Source organism: Pinus tabuliformis, chromosome 8 (genome assembly GCF_031772625.1).
Source record: "Pinus tabuliformis cultivar Carrire ecotype Pingquan chromosome 8, CPIR1, whole genome shotgun sequence".
In the NCBI taxonomy this organism is placed as follows: domain Eukaryota; kingdom Viridiplantae; phylum Streptophyta; class Pinopsida; order Pinales; family Pinaceae; genus Pinus; species Pinus tabuliformis.
In genome coordinates this window covers 1298198075-1298213909 of record NC_142294.1, presented here as the reverse complement: position 1 = coordinate 1298213909, position 15835 = coordinate 1298198075, and positions in this window count along the sequence as shown.

Sequence of the window (15835 nt, the reverse complement as noted above, 5' to 3'; positions counted from 1 at the left end):
ATGTGTCGCACTTTGGCGCATAATTAGAGGTAGATATAGCACACTCTTATACATTAAATGATCTTATATATCATAATAATATGTTCTAGACACTCCCCCATACCTTAGCGCACTTTTTGGTTAGAGTTGACACTCTTTTCATAACTTGCGTTCTAAGTGTCACAAAGCTACATTTCAATTGTTGTACTTAGAGATAAGTGTCACTTTACTGTCGTTTCAATGTATGCATGTGGATTTTGAGTACTGTGCATTATTTTGGCTTGTGTTGATGTTATCTGAGTGTGAGATCACTATTTCAGGACTTGTTTGCATGTCTTGTTCTCTCTTGTCTGACTAATCCCACACTTAGTCATTTTCAGAGAATTCACTATCTTTGTAGCTTGCTAACTCCCTCATGAAACTTTGTATTGTGCAATATTAAGCCACAATGAAGCACCCTTGCCTCTTGGAAATATGCACTGCGTAGTCACTACCTCCAAGGACTACACATTGCACAATCACAGTGCTCAGTCTCTGCCCCCTCTCCTTGGAAACTGCACAATTATCTCTCCCAACCATTATTCCATTATGCACTACATAGTTAGGCCTCACTAATTCCTTATCCTAAGAAAATGTGCAATCCTTTAGCTTAGTCTTCCATGAATTACACATTTCACAACCATAATGAGCAAGCTTGCCTCACTACATCAATGTTTCCCTAAACTGCGTAGTTTTGTCTTCTAGTCCCCCAGCCATTGCGCATTGCACAATCACAGTGATTAAAACTTCATCAATACCTCTTGGAACTGCACACTCCACAATCCATGAGCCTCCTCCTTAGTCCCACACTCTATCTAGGTTTAATTAGTAAATTGCATGAAGAAGTTAGACTAGGATATTTTCATACTGATGTCGTCTTGTCATGAGTGAATTTCATCTACAAGTATTGTATCTTGACATGACAATATGATGCTCAATGAGGATGCCAAGGAGATCACACAAGAACACAATTGTGAAGCTAAATAGACAAGGAGACTATCAAGAAAGAAGATGAAGGGATAATAGATCACGATGGAAGATTGAGGATCAAAATCATAAGGAAGAATCCATATCATCCAAGCTCTGGGAGGATGGAGATGAAACACATGCAAGACTTATCATGAGGATACAAGGGAGGTCACTAAGGAGAGGCTACACGAGAGCACTTGTGAAGAAGAAGAAAAATAAATGATCATCATGAAGGACATGAAGAAATCCTGGACCATGACAGAATGGTGACATATCGTGTTGACTTGGAAGGTTCTGACACTAATCCACACCCTTGGGAGGGTAAAGATAAAGAACAAGAAAAGATCCATCATGAAGAAGATACAAATATTATGCTTAGGAGAAAGGCTTGCCTCGAACACATCATAATGAAATTCCATATCATCAATGCCAAGTCATGGCTTGTCCAAGTGTCATCGCAAAGTCATATGTGTCATTGTATCTTGCCACATCATTTGTAGAATGTAATATTGTACTTTAAATGAGAAAATGCAAAATTTGTAATACTAAGGGTTCCACATGGAATGTGAAAAGTCACTAGAAGGTTCTAGAGTCATTAGAAGCTCAAAGGTCACATGGGAGCTCAAGAGTCATGAGGGAGATCAAGAGTCACATAAGAGGTGAAGAGTCGCCTCATTTGTTATAAATACACCCTCATAGCTCAAAAGAGAGGACTTTGGACATTGTACTTTTCACCTTGGATTTTCTAGTTTGCATGGGAGAGAAGATCTTTCTTTGGAGGAGAAAGTGGTAACATAATATTGCTCCATTATTGGGGCTAGTGTGGCGATAATTTCACTTAATATATCAACCTCTTAGAGCCGATGCACTTTCATTCATATGTTGTGAATGATTGTGAGACTATTATTTCATTGTTTGCGGTGTATGTTTATGTTAACACATACTAATGAAAATGAACTATTTAATTGACTTTAGTATGCATCTTGTTGAATGTGCGTTGTTACTTGCTTTTATGATCATTGTTATCTTGTGAATTACTTTGCAAGTTAACTAGCGATTCTTTCCATTCTCTTGTGTGTCTCTGTTAGGATAGTACTATTAATTTTCTTCTAGAGGCCCACTCTCTATTTCCTTGCCGTCAGAGTACCTTATATACATTAGAGTTGTATACCTCACAATGTCAACTTGCTTGTTTCAAAGATTGTTTGTATAATCTCTTATGTTGATAATTGTAACCAAGTCACATATTTAAGATCAAAATTATGGAAACTGACTATATTTCTGGTTGGGGCTCCTATTCCATACAGTGTGAGGTCTAATTGGGACTTCATATTGGGGAGATCCCCTTGGTTGACAAATTTCCAACATCATTAACAATTGGTGTTAAAAGGAGGGCCAAATGAAAAGTTGAGCCTATTGAGTTTGTTTTGAATCTCTTATCTTGAATGGATCATTCCCAAATCATATTGTCGGGATGTTTTCTTAATAGATCCAATCTTAAACTTTCAATCCCCTGTTGATAGGTGGTTGTCATTGATGTCAACCCAAGCAACAACAGGAGCTACCCCTATCTTTGATGGAACATTTGACACGGGAATTCATGGAATCTCATGTTAGGATCCTTCCAGATAGATTCTCCTCGATGATATGTTTCCATTGATATATGGTATGCCCTGTGGTTCCTTCTGGTTTGAGAGAAAATTGAGTTTAAAATTGAAGACCCAGTTTTGTGGGCTAAAACCCCAGGGGGTAGAGACATGCCACCTTATTCACCAACGATTGTCAATATATGATAGGAATTCTCGCCATAATCTCACCACGTATAATTTTAATAACTTCAATATCCAAAGGTAGTAAGCTAATCATTGACTTCACACTCGGGTAGGACCATATGCACTAAGATAATCATTGATTTCACATTGCTAAGTGGAATTGAAAATATTTCTAGAAAGATCCTTAACACAATATTAAGGATTAGTTATTATTATTTAATTAATATCAATAAAATTATATTATTTTGTTAAATTATTTTTACTTATCAAATGAATTAACATTATTTTAAAAGATTATTCTTTTCTCCAACGGTCTACTAAGAAACCCTCTGAGATCGAAAGGTCTAGGCATTATTAAGGTTGGAAATATATTAAAATTAAGTGCCAAAAGGATAGCGATCCTTCCCTAATCAAGGAGACTTTCATCAAATGTTTTTGAGCACTCCTTTGACCTAAAATGGTCATCTTGTAAAGCCCTTACATTATACTCAAACTATAAATTTAGCTCTCATTTCTTACAAAAAAGATGTGTGTGCTTCTAACGAAAGATCATTAGGAAATTGCTCTAAAAATTTTCGGCTACTTGACAAAGATAACAAAGACATTCGCTAAGGATCAAGGTTTGGTCAAATTTTTGTTTGGTTTTGGATATTCGTCTGAGTATTTCCCTTTCAAATTCCAGTGAATGTTCAAACTGAAGTATATTTGTGGTCAAGAATTTGAAGATAGAAGTCTGAGTTTCCAAGGGTATTTATTAAAAAACAACGAAGGATATTATGGCATAAAATTATTACAACTGGTTGCAAGGACGTAACATAATAAGGATTCAATGGAGGTGTTCTCTGTCACATCATTGTCTACACAACACATCTAAGAATTTCTAGCAAATAAATATACTGTCTACCTTCTGAAATTCTGTAACTAAAGTCAGATCCCAATAATAGTAAAGTGGCACCAGTTTTGGTCATAATATGCATCATTTTAAGGCTCAAATTATCACTGTAATGAATTAACTAAAAGAATTGAGTCTTCAAGTGGAGCGAAGTCTGTTGTAGCCTTTCAGCATCTCATCTAGGGCACAAAAATAACTACAGGACTCAACTTCAGGACAACAAGTCCTAGGTTGATCGTAAAGTTGGTGGACAAGCCAAGAGACATCATAAGGGCAGTACACAAGGCACAAGCTTACTTCAGGTATGTATCATTATCATTTAATTTATAAACCTTTCATATTTATTGTTTTTGACTAACAAGTGTATTATAGGCAGAGGTAAGTTTCATAAAAGGGGTAATTTTGTTTTATCTTTAGGTTGGGGTTTCGCTTGGATATGTCTTATTTGTAGGTGCAAACCTTGTCCAAGAACAGATCATCCACATCACCTACAGCTGTCAAGACATGACAAGAAAGGGAAACATGGAAGAACAACGTTGTTGAAAGACAAATTAAAGTACCACAAACAACCAAGACTTGAAAGAGCAGTCCATCATTCCTGACCACTTCTACAACAATTCTGATCATCAACATCAAGGAAAAATTGTACAATAAGTGTAAAGTGTTGTAATATTTTGCAAAGAGTTTATTTTCCTAGAGTTTAAGGAGGCAATTTTTGGGGACAAAGGTTTTGGCTTGAGGGTTCTTGGTTTGTCGGGACAAGAGTTTAGGTCCTAGTGTTATTGATCAGTCAAAGAAATTCATTATAATATCATTGTAATGTGGATCATAGTCCTTGGTAGAGGAGTCCACACTTTTGTATTTAATATTTGTCTTTATAGGGTGGCAGGGTGGTCCTAGGTAGGTGAATGAAATCACCTACAGGTTGGGGTTTTTAAACACTTCAGGATGGTAGGGTAGTGCTAGGGTGAGTTGTGGCTCACTAGGGTGTTGGGGCATCCATTCAGTTGATTGCTGATAAAACCAGGGCATTGGGGCATCCTTCCAATGGGAGGTAGAGAATAATTATTTTCTAGAGTTATAGGAAGTCGTAGCTTTATTTTCACTTGGGGCAGAAGATTAAATAACTTATTAGAAAAGCGTTTGGTGGTTTTTGACTTGGAGGGGGTTTTGCACCTAAAAATACTGTCCCTACTGTCTCTATTTTTGCATTGTTGTTTACTGCTCTTACTGAACAATACTAATAATAACTGAATATTAATTAATTCTATAAAAAAAATTAATAAAGTGCTAATTGCTAAGAAATACTGATTCACGCCCCCTCTTAGTATTTCCAACATCCCCGTGGAAGTTTTTTACAAATTGTCTCAATTAAAGTTTGAGGGAGAGGGTGAAATATCCATAGCTGAACATACATCTCATTTTCTCAATTTTTGTGAATCTCATAAAATCAATTGTGAAGATGTTTCATATAAATTATTCACCCTCACTCTTGAAGGTCGAGTTAAACTATGGTGTCATACCATACCTTCTTCTTCTATTCATTCATTTGAACAACTCTTCAAGGAACTTCATCAAGCCTTTGACAGGTATGATTACCAAGATGTTTATAAAAGAATTAATCAACTTAGAATTAAGCCTGATGAATAAACATAGGATTTTTCTAATAGATTTCTTCACTCGTGTTATGAGTTTCCCGAAGAATATGTGAATTTGGATTTCTCAAAGAAAAGTTTCAGTGCTTGGTTCAAATATCCTTGAAACAATATGAATATGAATCCTTGGTTAATAGTGTTCTCCCAACTTTTATTAATCATGAGATATCTCCAATATTAGAGGAGGGACCTACTATTCCTTTTGTCCCTTGTCCTCCTCCCTTTTCATTGTATAACGAGGTTGTCTCTGGTGCCTTTTTAAAGTTGAGAAATATGAAAATTAGATTGATGATCCATTCATCCCATCATCATTTTATCCTCTTGCTTGATACTCTATGCATAAGAAACCTAAGGTGAAGATGGGTCCCTTGATTTATTAGGATCCCAATGCACATAATCATAATCCTAAATCTATTTCGATTGAAAGTATTGTTTCTTCACAGGATACCTTTCATCCTCCATCATCTTCATTTCATGACCCTTCATGCCTTGATCCACTTAATCAATATGCATCACCAACTAGTACTTCATATACTCTTAATTCTCAATTTGTTGGTCTAAATGTTGATAAGGTACTACAAGTAGAGGAGCAGAAAGGTGAAGATACTTTTTATCTCTCTTCTATTTTTTAAATTCCTCTATGTCATGGTGATATTCCTTCAGTCTTGGCAGATTTAGGATCTAGTGATCTCGACAGTCAATCAAATGAAACCAATGATCTTAATCAACCTGAAGCCCTGAGCAACCACCATCTTGACAACATTGATTCCACTAATATGTGTGGTGATGCTTTCCTAGGCACATCTACCAATATTTTGAATGCTCATGAATATTCTCTTGTGAGTACTTCTTCTTCAACCGACTATCCCTTGTGTCCTACTATTTGTAATGAATTAACCCATGATAAAGACATGCCATTCTCTTTGAATCTACAATTCGATGATAATGTTATTGAATTAACACAAGGCAGTGAGGTCATCTATGCTGAAGAAGAGAATAATCAAATTATTGTGCATCCATTCCATTCCTTGTAATATCCTGTTTTTCATGAGGACAACTCTTCAAATTAGGTTGCTCATGAGATTTCTACGATTTATATATCCATAGATTTGCAATTAAAGGAATCTTATGACTTGAGTAATATGTATGTTGAAGTTGAAAAATCTAATCAAACCAACATTGTAGATGGCTACCATTAAGATAATATTGATCTTGTTAAAATAACTAACAATAGTTGTCCACATGCAATGCACAATCTAACTCAGCTCTCAAAATGTAATTATCCAACATTCCGAATTTCCGAGACTTGCTAGGGAGTTGAGACACTTCAACTCCCATTGATGGTTATGTCAAGTTCTTGCAATCCTGATGATATTCCCGAACTATGTCAAATCTATATTTTCTCGCAAGATTCTTTTCTCCGTATTGTTTCATTAGATGCAAACTCATTCTTGATAAATTTTGGGTTTTCTCGAGGTGATTTTTCTAATTTTCAAGATTGGGTTTTTGATCGGATAGAAGATTATGTTAATTTATCTTCATGTAAACCTCTTGCATTGAACTTAGGATTGGAATTCACATCTTCCATGGATGCACAAAGTTTTGAAGCCTATCCTTTTAATTATCGTGACAAATATTCTCACCGGTTGAAGGATTCACATCTGTCAAATACTTATGAGAATAATCAACCCCTGGTATTTCTTTTGAATATTGTGATACTAATCATTTTCCTTTTGGCACAAGCTATCTTTTCAAGTGTTAGTAAATGCTTGAATTATTTAGGGAATAAAATTCCTCTTCTTGACAGATTTATGTCCCAGGTTGAATTTGATTCAACACATGTTGATCCATTGTATCCTAATTGGTTTCCCTTATTTTCTATACTATCATTCATCTTTAATTATTCTACTCAGATACAAGGTAGTGATTTTTTGTATTCAACCTGTGAGGATAATTATTCTATTATTCAAATAATTTGTGAATTTGCTCAAATTGTTCCATCTTTATGTTCAAATAATGGAGAATCCGATGTCTTAATTGACCCATCTAATTATAAAATTGGCCTTAACACTTGGCTTTCAATTCATCATTTTCCCACGAGTGTATCTGATGATAATTGTTTTACATTTGTTGATCCTATCAAGACCATAAATTCCTATGATTCATCATTTCACTTTTCAGATACTTGTCAAGTAGTTGAAGCACTTCAGCTGTTGTTGATGGTTATGTTAGGCCTTCATGATCTTGAAAAGCCTTCTGAACATGATCAGATTCAATTTCCCTTACAAGATTCTCCTCTTGATTCCATGCCATTAATTGAAAATTCATTTTCTCAAGGATTTCAAGGTCTTCAAGAGGATTGTTTCGGATTTCATGATCGAATCTATGAGTGGTTGGGGGCATCTTACTTAGCAATTTATGTTGCTAATAATAAGTTGCAACCTTACCTATTGTTTGCTAAGATTGAAAATATGGGTGAATATACATTCACAAGAAGCCTTCGAGGTTTGTATGATCACTGTTCTGATCGGCAAGGTAAAGTTGCAGATTGTTTAAAGTTATTTGGCATGGGACATCTTTCTACCTCAAGGCAAGACCTTCTACTTTCTGTGCAAGGTATTCAAGTTGTGATCTTTATTTTCACATTGCTTTATGTTGTTTTTCGCTCGTGTCTTTCTACTTGCAGGTCAGGAGCAGCTTCGGTGGCTACATTGGAAATTTCATTACACTTAACCTTCACCTTCTAGCCGGTTAGATTAGGGGTAGGTCTAGTTTCATTTAATATTTATTTTTCATTTCATCCACCATACACTTTGCTCCACATATAGTTTTGCATTTTCTTTTTCTCTCGCTTCCTCTCTTGCATATTGCTTTTCTTTTAGTCTTACATTTTTCTTATTCCCTTTATTTTCTTTTCTTGTTGTGTCATGTCTTTCCTTTAACATCTTGTTCAATAGGACCATGCATGAAAATTACTCTTGCCTAGCTCAAGAGAACAATGTAGAAAAGTTTGAAAAGGTCAATTGTGATGACGAGAAATTGTTGGCTAATATGTCTTCCTCTTCTTTGTTTGGGCCTACACATATCTTAATAAATATGATGTTTGAATGGAAAATGTGATCCATTCGAACAGAAAGCCATAAAAAAAACCATGATGCTCGTATCTATTGAAAAATATTTATTCCTTTATTCGGCATGGTAATTGGATGGTGTTTTTCTTGTCGATACGATCGAGTAGAGAAGGGAATGGGGAAAACTAAGAGTGAGCATATTAATTTCAGAGGTATATAACAATCTATGAAGGAAGAACCTCTCTTGCTCAAGATAAGTCGAGATCCCTCTTCCACCCCGTGAAATAATGTCTAATGAAGGATAAATCAGATTTCAAATAAACTAATGGGTGAAAGAAGAGAAAGGCTTCCTTCACAGAGAGGTGAAGCAAGAAGCTTCGTCGGGGTATTGAATAGGCTTGCCAACAACGGACCAATGCTTGTGTTCCTATAGTGACTCCACTGGGGTATTAAACAAGCCTGCTAGTAGTGGAGTAACACCTATTGGATTGAGGAGGCTTGGACCTAGGTTCAGAGTTAGCTGCGCTAACCAACAAAACCCTACACTACCGGCCCTTTCGGAAACAACCTGCTTAGCGCAGGTTGCAGTCTCACCCGAGGCAGTATTGGGGGATGCTAGAACCAAATTTCTACATCCAGAAGGCTATGTGATGTGGGAGTAAGGTGTTTCTTCAGTTTCAGGCCTGATCTGACCTTCGCGAACCCTTATCCTTGAAATCTCCAAACTTAAAGCGATTTTCAATTAAACAGAGTTATGAGCTTTGCCTAAGGATCTAATCATGCATAAAATAACATATAACAGTAGATCTAGATCTTCACGTAGTAACTAAGACAATAATACAAATAAATGGCATTCAACTGAGCATAAATATAGAAAACATGTAAGTATACGGTTCAGACATAGATTTGCTTCAAACACTCTTTATTATTTCAGATCTTCAATACATATACGTTTCAGACCCTGCGCACACAGCTGCAGGGGCCCACGTACTCAGTTGTAGACTTGCCAAGGTCTCTATGCAGACAGCAGTAAGAGCCTTCCCCTTTGCCCAAATACAGAAATATCTTATGCTTACAGACTCAAAAACATATCCTCTCATCATATATGATTCCCCCTTTATATAATTTTTTCTATTACAATAACATGGTCCGCAAACCATGGGTGGAGTTCAAAACAATACAAAAACTAAGGGGATTTGACCTTCCTAAAACCCATTGACTCCTAGTGACTTTTGCGCTGCATGTTGCACTCCTTAAAATGCGGATACTTTTACAAAAATTAGTCATAATCGGACCTAGGTGACCTCATCCCAACATGCCCCCAACACAAAGATGTGACTCATCCTGGAGTCACTCCGCTGGTACGCTCTGTATCTTTGTTTTCAGGTTGCTGAACGAAGACTTCACTGGGTGAAGTGACTCCGTGCATTATGCTGCTACATGTCGAACTTATTCGACCAAATTTTCTGTAAGCAGTCCTTCTGCTGCATTTGTTGCATACTTTTGGGCGTGCCTTCCATAGTATGTGAGAGCTCCCCTGCTTCTTCTTCCCAAGGTTGCATCCATGCAGTGATAATCTGCATCTTCTTCCGTAGATCCTCTATTTGTGCTTGTAGGGATGTCCCTTCTTTCAAGCGGGTGAACCGTTTCACAGGTGCCAAGGTGCGCACCGTTGCCTTGATCTCATTGTACTGTAGTTGCTTATCCCAGATTGCTACTTCAATCTTTTTCACCTATGGGTCCTCCTGCAGTGAGCCCACAGTTCTAGCATTTCTTCAAATAGTTGGCTACAGTCCTTGACTACAACATCGAGCTTTTCCCTGGCTATTCTGATGGAAACCTTGCGTTTCTCTCAGATCTCAGGTGGTGTGGTGGGCTGTAGCTTCAATTGAAGCTCAATAATTTGCATATGCAGATCAAAATGAACCTTATCCACCTGCGCCTTCGACTCTCTAAATGCATCTGCCAACTGTTTCACTTTTTCTTTTGAAGTGGCCTCAGACTGAATTTGGAGCTCTAGAAGCTCACTGCATACTTTGGAAATGGCCTGCTCCAACTGCTTCCTTTCCGTAGCTTCCTCATCATGATTTTGGAGAGTTTTGTTCTTTTCATCGCACATCGACTGACTATTGATCTTCGCATCTTTGATCACCATGAGATCTCGTTGCTCTCGCACCTTAAGCTCATCTTCTAAATCCTCGTGTAGCTCATGCAATGTGTGCAGAGCGAGTGTCGCGAGGTTAATACTCACGTTCTTAAGTGGCTATGCGCTCTGCCTATCTTCGACATTATTCAGGGGTAAATATCCATCAGGTAGGGGTACAACTTGGAACTTTGAAGTGAGTACCGACTGCACACTTCTTGATGTTGTTGGTTCCATGCTAGCTTGAGGCCAACTCACTTGAACCACGCTCGCTTGTATAACGCTTGTCTGTACCTACAATTCCTTAAAGCCCAGTTGGAGCTTTGTCAATACCGATTGGTATTGCTCTTCGATGTGTCCCTAAATTTCTTCGGTCGCAACTCAAATGATGTCTCCAATTTCATCGAGGTCTCCTTGAATGAGGACCATGGCCTCCACACCGACAAATCTATCATATTTATGCTTTTTAAGTGAGCCTCCCCCACTTGTCTTTTGCCACCGTTTTAGAATAAATGGAGAATCGACATCCTCCAGGTCTACATAGGGGTCTTCGCCACCCTGATTAGGTTTTTTTGTGTGTTGTTATTTTTATTGCTCGCGCTTCGGTTCTTGCACGATATTCTTATCTATATCGATGGTCACCTTCTTCTTTTCTTTAAGCGCATCTTTACTAGTCCCAGTTGCACCCTCTTCAATGTATTTCATAAGGAGCCAGTCAGTCGGCCACTGAAGGACTAGCTGGGTGATATCTTCCTCAGTGTCCAAAAACGACAACACCATCCAAGTCTTCGTCAAATCACGCCTAAGACATATGTAAAAATAGTGGAAATCGGCCTTAAATTCAATGATGCACCAATATTCCTTGAATAGACTTGGTGACAACCTTGGCTTTTGGCTAATCACCATACGTAGATCCATTTCGAATAATACCTAGAACATCTTATTTTCTATAACGCGGGTAGGGTCCTTTGTTTCCCATAGCGAGGCAAATCTGGCAGCCTCGCACAACTCTGGATCCGTAGTGGGTAATTGTGAATCATCTGGCATCCTCCAAGATATCAACGTGATGAACAATAAGAGCCATGCGTAGTGGAATTCTTTTCCTTCCTCCTACGCTTCAGGGAAACCATTGAGGAATTCTTGGCATAGATAGTGTGCCCAATTGAACTAAACCCCCTTGTTGCACTGCACAGCCAAGGATACCATTGGTGCTGACACTTCATCTGCATGACACTTCCTCATGATCTTTCCTACAAAGATTTGTGCAGCAAACTGCACAGCTTCGTCTGTGATGGAACTGATGGCATATCCCCTAGAATTCTTGACCAACTCGAAGTCACTTTTCATCTAGTTTGCCAACTTTTTCTCAAATGACTTCCCCACTAAAGCATCTGCGGGGTTCACACCTTGATAGGGAAATGTTGTGATTCTCCATATCAACATGTTGTCAATTGGGATGGGCTCTCCTAGCCATAGGCACCCATCATGGACCAACGCCAACAATTGGCATGCAAAAATAGTGTTGATATTGCTTCGGCTAAAGTGCGGGATGTACAACATGTTCAACAATCTTGTGCGCTCAATACCGACTGCCCATTTCATTGGTTCAAGTCTTGTGAGGCCCGCCTCCTCATAGTACACCACCTTTAGATACTTGTTGGGTTCCAGCTGTAGAAATTTCTCACAGTCGCCCAAATCCCAATATTCCATACGGAGTTGGGGTACCCTTGCCAACAAGTCACCTTCAATAGGCACTTCCTCTAGTAGCAACAGTGTGAATACCTTAAATTTGATAGAGTCTGGATCCTTAGCCACTTTTGAGGTTGGCTTCCACGGTGGCATATACGGCAGCAACTGAGAAATTGGCTCCATTGCTTCTCCATTGATATCCTCAAACCCTTTGCTCATCTCTTCTTCGTCCAAGTCCTGCGGCTCCATTGGTTACTTGTTTTTATCCATTTTTCTCTTTTGTCTCTGCTCAGTTGGAATTTTCCACAACGATTAACGAACTGGTGTCTGCTACGACTTTTTCTGCTTTTTCTCTCTTGCCGCAGAGGCAATATGCTTTGGCCTCAGTGACTTGGGTGCTATAGCATGGACTGGCGGTGTTGCAGTCATGATGTTACCTACTCCTATTTTAAAAATTCTTGCTTAACTTCCTCCCAACTCAAGTAACCAGACATGCAACAACACACTCGTCTCTTTAAGCACAAAAACACACAATGAATTCTCAAGAAGAAAAGTGTCCAAATGTGGAGTGGGGTGCGATATTTATATCCCACTTCAAATTAAAATTGTCCGTTTCCCCTCAGATCTTCCTTATAAATGCGAATTTGGTGGCAAATTTTCACGGATTTGCGCCTTAAATTCATTTCCCCCTCACCTTTTAACGAAAAAATTACTGTCAAATTAACTGTAGTTGTTTCAGTGGTCACTTTCTGGGCAGGCTGTGTGGGACCCCTCCTTATGGCACAACTACATCGCGCAAGCCTCCTTCTTCGATAGAATTTTTCCTTGACATAGTAGTTTATAGTCTTGCATTTTCTTTCAACTGCTAGAAGCACTAAGACTTTCCTGCGGTCATGTAGTCATTGCGCAGTGGCGAGATCATCCCTGTAAAATTTCAATCTGCTCCCATTAATCCTGCCAGGAAACACTTCCCCATTCAGCTTCATGAGCTGAACTACGCCACCATTCAAAATATCCTTAATCACATACGGTCCTAGCCAATGCATTTGAAACTTCCCCAAAAATTTGGTAAACTTGCTATCATACATCAAGACCAAATCTCCATTCTTGAAAGTACGTTGCTTAATGTGACAATCATGCCACACATTTTCTTTAGATTTCTACACCTAGTGATGAAATCCAACCAAAAATCGGTCTTCTTCTAACGCAAGTAGCTGTGTTAGGCATTCCTCCATTATGTCGCGATCTTCCATCTCCATTACCACTGCAATCCTTAGGCTGGGCACTATGTATTCCATCAGCATCACTGCTTCTTTTCCATAAACTAGTAAAAATGGTGTTTGCCTAGTCAATTTCTCACAGGTCGTCCTATATGCCCATAGAACCATTGGTATGTGCACATACCAATCATTCCTATTAACATTGCGGACCTTTGTTAGGGCATTCTCCAAGATCTTGTTGAAAGCTTTGATAATGCCATTCGCCTGGGGGTGATATGGTGTACTCTTATGATGATACATCTAGAACTCTTCTGTTAAGGCTGAAATTGTCTCATTTAGGAAGTGTGAACCTCTGTAACTCATCAAAATCTTCAGGCATCCAAACCTGGATAGAATACATTTGAATATAAACTACTCAGTAGTTGCCATGTTGCAATCCTTCACAGGTTGTGCCTCGACCCACCTGGTTAAGTAATCTGTCGCAGTGATAATATAGCATGCTCCCGTCTTCTTCCTTGGTGGATGAATAGGTTCAATGAAGTCAATTTCCCATTTATCAAATGATTGTAGTGTGAATTATGGATTTAACAACAATTCATCCATTTGTAATGGCGTCCCGGTTCTTTGACACACATCACACGCACTACAATACTCCTTATAATCTTTATGTACCGTAGGCCACCATAATCCTACTCGCAGAATGTTCTGCGTAGTTTCCTTACCTGCATAGTGTCCTCCAGTGACACCACTATGTGCTTCAACTAGGATACTATGTCTTTCATATTCAGGCACATATCGACGTAGAACTTCATCTGATCCCATCTTATATAAGTGTATTGCAATCACAGAAAAATCTACAGCCCTGACAACTAATTCCTTCTTTTTTGTGTCGTATAACCTTTAGGAGCTACGCCAGTAGATGAAAATTAATAATGTATGCAAAATGCTCATCCACAAATCTAACAACAAAGAGCCGCGTTTCAGGTAATCCTTCATCAATATTAGTGGGCTCCTCTCCATTCTCGATCTGAGAGAGGTGATTAGGTCCAACATTCAATCTCTCGGGCTTAACTATCACTTCAAAATCATACTCCTGGAAAAGAAGCAACCATATACATATTCCTCCCCCAACACAAGCTTATTGACCAGGTACTTCAAATCAGAATGGTCCGTGTACATTTTAAAGTGTGCACCTAGCAGATAATGCCTAAATTTTTGTAGTGCATAAACCATGGCCAATCCTTCTCACTCTGTGGTTGAATAGTTCTTCTCTGCCTTAGATAGTTTTCGACTGGCGAAGGAAATCGAGTGATCAATATCTCCTACCCCTGGTTGAGTTAAGACAACTCCCAATGCTATACAAGACGCATCCACATGCACATGAAATTCCTTCTTCCAATCCGGGAATACTAGGATTGGTGCCGTAACCATCTTTTCCTTCAGAATATCCAAGCTCTTCTGATAGTCATCGTCCCAATAGAATGTAGCATCCTTCTTTAACAATTTCTCCATGGGCGTAATGATCTGCGCGTATGCGTTAATAAACTTCATATAGTACCTAGTATGACCCAAAGTCGCGTGTAGCTACTTTACATTCCTAGGGGGCTCCAAATTGATAATTACAAAAATCTTAGCAGGGTCTACCATCAATCCCTGCTTATAGACAACATGTCCCAAAAGTATTCCATAAGGTACACAAAAAATGCATTTCTTCAAATTCAAGGAAATCTGATACTTTCTACATGTATCCAACATCAGGCGCAGACTAGAGACATGCTTCTTGACTAGCCCAAACATTGTCCAATCATCGAAGTAGACTTCCAAAAATTTATGAATGAATTCCTTGAACGTTGCGACTACCACCCTTGAGAAGATCGCAGGAGAATTTTTTAGTCTGAAAGGCATGACTGTATATTGGAACGACCCCCATTCTGTAGTGAAGGTAGTCTTTCTTCTATCCTCCGACGCAATCTTAATTTGGTGATATCCCAAAAATCCATCTGTGAATGAATAAGATTCCTGTCCACCAACATTTTCTAGAACTTCATCTGTAAAAGGCATAGGAAATGGATCATGTACACATGCATCATTTAACTTCCACAGATCAATGCAGATCCTGATATCACCCTTCGTTTTCTTCTCCTGGACCACCATAGGACTGACCCATTCCAATTCTTCTATGGGCTCAATTATTCCTGCCGCGAGCATCTTATTGAGTTCCTCTCTTACCTTTTCCTTGTATTTGGGATTCAACCGATATGGGCACTGCTTAACCGGCTTCACATCTGGTTTTATATTGATCTTCATCATACCCAAATATCCTACTATCCCCTTCAAGTCAAAGAACTTAGTTGGAAATAAATCTTGATATTCGTGTAATAATTCAACGACCTTATCTACCATGTC